Source organism: Poecilia latipinna, unplaced genomic scaffold (genome assembly GCF_001443285.1).
Source record: "Poecilia latipinna isolate Pla-1442-1.1 unplaced genomic scaffold, P_latipinna-1.0 Scaffold2864, whole genome shotgun sequence".
Classification (NCBI taxonomy): domain Eukaryota; kingdom Metazoa; phylum Chordata; class Actinopteri; order Cyprinodontiformes; family Poeciliidae; genus Poecilia; species Poecilia latipinna.
In genome coordinates, this window is record NW_015115480.1 from 14,581 (window position 1) to 20,908 (window position 6,328).

Below are 6,328 nucleotides of genomic sequence, written 5' to 3' on the forward strand. Positions count from 1 at the left end.
AATTAAGAAAGCTGGGCTCTTTTTCACCAGCTTCACCTGAGGGGATTACTGTCAAAAGAAATCACTTTCGGCAGCTTCTGCCTGACGGCATGAAAAGCCACCACATCGCGGCTGGATTTAAACGGAGTCAATGGCGTCCATCAGTCAGGAAAAGATTACAAAGCGATTTCCGAGGCTTCCTAGCCGAATAAGTAGCCGCATCAAAACAATTTGGCAAATGACTGAGAGTCCAATTTCCTTCAAGGTGACGCAAGAATCACTACTACTGGAAATCACTTTGTCACCAAGGATTTAGAGCCTGTTATTCAATTTCACAAGTTAACTATCTTTAACAATTGTGACAAAAAAAATACATATAATGTGAAAGAAAATCAAGAATCAAATAAGTTTTGGACTTAAAAAGTAAAAAAAAAAAATAGCATTGCAGTAAAAAATAAACACGTCTACAGAAAATAATACTGCATGTTGCAAGCTCTTGTTAGGAAGATGATGAAACGTCAAGTGTTGTCAAATTTCAGTCAGGCCCCGAAGACGCACAAACAACCTGATCCTACACCATGAGCTTCAAATATTCACTGATTACTCTCACCACGGCTTCAAACGCTCAAAATTAGGATTCCGGATCGCCTCGGAGAATATATGATTAAAAGAGCTCAAAGTGTGGTAAGCTATGAGGACATGTCTGACAGATGCGTCTCTCACGTGTTCTCTCCCTCTTTTACGTTCTTCACTCAAGCTTTTCCTTAGAAAAAAAAAAAAATTAGTACTTTCAGAACCGTTTCAAGACATTTTGCGGAGCATGACGGGGGATGGGCGCTCGCCGCTTGCAGCAGGCCGTCTTCTCTGCTGTCTGTTTCTGCAGCGTCACTCCGCCTGCAGCTTTGAGCGAGAACAGTCGGTCGCAGAATCGCAAGAGAGCGCCTGTCAGGAAGCAGAACATTAAGGGCTTCGGCGTATGACTGCTGGTAGATGTGTGCTGATGAGGAGAGACGTTCTGTGTGGAAATTTAGAAAAAGAAAAAAAAAACATCATATATTTTCCTTGGCCCTGATTGGCTGTAGCACAAAGAGAGGAAATAAGGAAGATTGTAGATGATTTATCTGCCGATTCAGTTTCCTCAGTGTGTGTGTTAATGCATATGAAGGCCTTTTTGGAGTTTGAGCTAATAAAACAGGCATCAAGGAATCAAACTTAAGGCAATACTGGAAGAGAAAAACATTGCATTTCGTGTTTTTGATGCTACAAAATGTGGGGGGAAAAATTCAAGCTGAGTTTTAGACTGTTTTGCGGTGCTGCATGGAAGAAGATGAAAAAAATATTTGGGATTTCTCGCTTTTTCCTACTTCTCCACTCCTCTTTTTCACTCCCCTGTACTTGTTTATTTACTTACAGTACGGGAAGGAAATGGTGTCTGTAATCTGTAGAGGCTTCCAATCTCCAATAAATCTCAAAGAGAAGAGAACTTGTGTTGTGAAAACGTTTCTGTCACAACACATTTTTCTCAGGAGCTCAACAGTAACTATCTCAAAGGAGCAGATGTGTGTGTGTGTGTGTGCGTCTGTGTGTGTGTGTGGAGGAAACTGTGGTGATTGCTATCTTTTATAGAAAAGCTTAAAAACGGGCCTTCACCGAAAATAATAAGAATACTAAAAAAAAACAACACCACTGTCAGGCGGTCCTCCTGACTTTAAGAAACCTGAAGCAGGGATTCAGACGCACACTTCCAGTTTGGGTTTGCATCCATTTTTTACGCCGCAATCTGTTGAGCGATGTCTACAGGGTCCTTTCCTTAAATAATGGATGTGTCTGAAAATGGAGCATTTCCCCCACTGCAATAGCCCATGAATAAATCACGGCCGTGAACATTCACCCGCTCCGGCTCCTCGTTGCTTGTTGCGTTGACAGTTTTGCCTGTAGAGCTCGCCCGCAAAACAAACGCTCCACGACGCCGCCTCACAGCCCGGCGATTTCCCGCCATCCGTCCCTCGTTTGTGGCTCCGCTTTGGTTTTAAAAAACTTTCAGAAATGAACCGTCGACGCCGTCCCGACGAAAGACAACCGGACGACACGTCGTGCTGAAATCGATGCGCATGGATTGGTGTGACTCGGCCCCTAAGCGGCGTCGGTTCATTTCATAGAGCAGGGGAGGCCGCGGTCAATTTGTCAAACCGCTGCGGTGTGCGGGCACTCATTTGAATCTGGTGTGTAATGAGTATTTGTTATAAAAATTGCATTTTCCGTCTAATTACCGTTTCCTCCAGGAGCATGACTGTGTTTAATGTTTCACTGCTAATTAAACTTTTTTGATGAGACACTTCCCTGGTTTTACAAAACCAGGTCAGGATATAATGCAGGATATAATATCAAAATATTGTAACGATATCTCACTTCTATTATTCCCAGAAGGTTGTTTTTTTTATTTTTTTTGCTATTTCTGTTGTACAGTATGCTGTCTGCCTTAATTCATGTGGCCATTGTGGGTTTTCTCTGCCAACAGGGTCAAAGGGGAAAAGCCATTTAGGCCGACATCTCACCTACCGCGGCGGCGATGATGAATCGCCAGCAGCGTGCAGATGGCCAAGTGAAGACGGATGAGACGGACGGCGAGTGATGAACGACATCGAGGTAACATGATACATTTATGGCTCCGAGTCTCCACTGGTCTGTTTGGGTGGCATATATATTACAGGAGGCTTCCACATGTTCAATATTTGGTTAGATGCAAAAAAAAATAAATAAAAAAATAGAGAAAAAGACTCCTAAATTATTCCTATCTCTCCATGCATGTGATACTGAAGCTTATAAAACAGGCAGTTTTTGTGGGGTGTTTGCAGATTTTAGCCATTTGTGCTTAGAAACAACAACAAAAAAAATGAATATTCTCTGAGTGATATCGTCAACTCTCGGGCCACATGAGTTTATTGCAGTCTGAATCAGTTCGAGAGACACATGGGAGTTCAAAGTAAGAGAGCATGTCGCTGTAAACATGTGCAGTGTGTAATACGGCATTGCAACTAAAGGCTCTGGTGAAATCTCGGAGGGCAAAGGTCAAGGAGAGAAACGCAGCCAAACCGGTGACCCTACAGTTCCTCAGGGAGGACTGTACTGCAGCGGAGAGCCGCCCAGCTGACCCGCACTGACTCTCGAGTCCCTTGGATAACGGCTGTGAAGCAAACAAAGTTTGTTGTTTTGTCCAGTATTAGAGCGAAAGCCAGAAACGAGGATTTCCAGAAAAATGGTCAAATTTTCTGGGCACAAGCTTTCCTCAATAGACGTAGTGACAAGAGTTAGCCCTAATCCATAAATCGCCGAATATCTGGGTGTGTTTTTAATATTACTAAAAGCTATTATTTATAAAGACTTTGACGAAAGTGGAAATTTGAGAATATTCTACTTGTGTTTGTATGTGTACATTGAAAAACTGCCATTTATTCCCACAAATTACAGTCAACAAATAATGCACCAGTATGATGCTTTGCCACAATTCCCAATCGACATGATCTTGTGTTTTATTACCTTTTTATTCTAATACACTCGGTCTTTAAAATGAACCTCCCGGCACCATGTTTAATTCCTAGCAGGAAGTTGTGGTTGTTTATAAAGCAATCTGATTGGCTGGCAGGTTTTAGCCTCGTGCTACACTGCCCCCTGTGGGTTTGGCATACCTCAGGAGTGAATTTGTGCAGATTCATGTGATGCCGTGTACGATATTATTGTTTCTAAAAGATATCTTAAAAAGAAAACAAAGCCTTTAGCAACAAGAGTCCAACTTTAACCTTACTGTTTAGGAATAATAAAATAAAATTTAAAAAAAAGCAATAAAGTATGGATGAGTATCAATCTAAGATATGTTTTCTTTTTGTGCTAATAAAACCATTTTAGTAGAAAAAAAGCCAAATGAAGTCGTGAAGTTGACTAGTTTTAAATCAGTAAGAGTATATTTATAATTCATAAATGTGTTTTATTTGGGTATTTCACTTCAAATTGGGTCAAGTTTGAAGATCTGACATTGTCTGCTGATCATTCAACTCTTAGATCTACAATAGAAAATGTAGAGAATATGAATCAAATCATATGTTGTAAGATTTATTTATTTTCCTTTGAATCGAGATGAAAACATTCACAGGACATCAGAGACGTTCCAGCTTAAAGCCCAACTGTGCGCGTGTGTGCAGACTGCATCCTCTGAAATCTACCTGTTGATCTCGACCTAAATAGCTTCGGAAGAACGGGGCGACGCGTTTCAAAGCCCCGATGCTCTCGCGAATGTCGACGGCGCGCGATCGCAACAATAAAGCAGACAGTAGAGTGACGGCGCGGCGAGACAACAAACGCGGGCGCGACATGAAATGGGAGGATCGTTGCAGCCCGTGAAGCGTCGGCGTTTTTATTAAAAGCCTCGATGGGGAAGGCTGCAGATTGACGCCTCACCTGGAACAAGCATGTGCTCCTCGGATCAGGCGCAAATAAAGCTTCAGCGGCGTGTTCTCCTTTTATTATCCCTTCTTTTTCCTTTGTATGCACTTCTGCTATCCTTCAGCACCGTAACTCCAGTGCCCTTGAGTATTAATTATTTGTGCAGCTTGTGCTCTGATCTATGGTCTCCGGTTAGCATCTGCATGGATGCTGCAAGTCGAGTATGTCTAATTCTTCACCGCAGAGGATTCGGGATCTTTCTTTCATAACAGGAAAACACAAAGCAAACTTTCAAACGAAAGGAAATACTAATAGGTAGCAGCATGTTTGTTGGGGAACAATCTCTCGGTTCTTTAGGCCTCTGTCAAACTTTCGGGGTCTGGCAGCACATCAGTCCAGGAGAACAAAAAGATTTGCTGATGAACCTGCATTATTCACACTGTCGGGGACACTCTGAGGTCTTAAAACGAGGCGTGAGCTCTGCACCCTGGAGAGGAGTGGCGCCTCAATTAGGCGCTCATTTGAAATGAAATTAACATCACCCGATTCCCCCCCCCCCAAACCTCCGCACGCGCCGACGGGTGCCGGCCCAGGGACTTGAAGACCCACTTTATGTGGAGATCTTCCATCTGTGTCACGTGACGGATGAAAAGATGAAAAGGCGCTGGCCGTTTTTTATTTTCCACGGTAGCTGTAATTAAACGCTGCCGGACTCGCGGCGGCCGTTAATTCACAAAATGAATTGCGAATGAAAATTATTAGCAGGAAATTACACATCGATATATTTAGTGATATCTCAACAGCTTAAATGTCTTCTTTCTTTCCTTCTTGCTTGGTTTTACCTTGAGAAATTGAATCAGGACGCTCTGCAGACGCCCGGGCTTTATAGCACATTAAGAAAAATCTATAATCATCTGGATTTTTGCCTGCGTGTCTGAGCTCTGCTGCTGTGCTTTGCTGTCTGCAGCTGTCAGGACAGGCTTTGCGCAGCGTGAGGGTTGCTCGAGTGAATGCTCATCACAGCAAGAGACTTCTTCGGCACACTGTAAATCCCACCTTGTGCGAAAATGGCTTTTGAAAGTTAGGAATGCTGGCATTTACTCCCACTACCTTGCAGGGTCAGTCGTTTCAGTTTAATGCGTGTTAGCTTAGTGCAAAAAAAAAAAAAAAAAAAAGCCATGCTTTCTACAGACGGTGGAGAAGAAACTTACCTCCAGTTTTCACAACATTGAATCTATCTCTTTTTATAGACTTTTATTATGGTAGAGCAATTAAGTTATGCCTAATTATGATTGGTTATCAGTGTGGGGAAATGTTTGTATTGTATTTAAAGGTGCATTATTATGTAAAGTTGACTAATTGTGCTTTATATACTGTTTTAATGTTGTTCTCTTATCAAAAAGTCACACCTGGCATCTTGCTTTGATTCTTTAATGCATGTTTGAGAAATCCTTTAATCTCCATGGCAACCGTCCTTCGTTGGGTGGACCTAGCTCCGCCGTAAAGACGCAGATCCTCCTTGGAACGGCAGTTTCCAAGCTTCCTCCTCACAGAAGCTTGAAGAAGCTGAGTGAAGAGCGACTCTCTCACTTGGCTCCTTCAGACTAGCCAGCAGTAATTAGCAAACACCTGCTTGCTAATTGGAACATATGCTGAGGGCAACACTGGTAAAAATGTTGCTAAAGGGTTAATCTGGGAGCCATGTTGTGATGACTTCCTGAAGGCTGAGCTTCAGAAAGAGAAGGAGTTTTTAAAGCGAAAGAGGCCCCAATTTCAAGGCATTACATTTTTAAGTAATGTTTTTAAAGTTACGTTTGACATATATATATATATATATATATATATATATATATATATATATATATATATATATATATAACAAAAGTAAATAACAGCTGTGGTTACTGAAAAT

The 6,328-nt window shown here is 42.0% G+C and overlaps 1 long non-coding RNA gene across 1 annotated transcript in view; it reads left to right on the plus strand.

Annotated features, from left to right (window-relative positions):
• The first annotated feature begins 2,500 nt into the window (after positions 1-2,500).
• LOC106939413 (uncharacterized) overlaps positions 2,501-6,328 on the plus strand; it is an 18,526-nt gene continuing 14,698 nt past the window's right edge. Inside the window, exon 1 of the long non-coding RNA XR_001422836.1 lies at positions 2,501-2,625. This is a non-coding gene — a long non-coding RNA (uncharacterized LOC106939413). The remainder of the gene's footprint in view (positions 2,626-6,328) is intronic.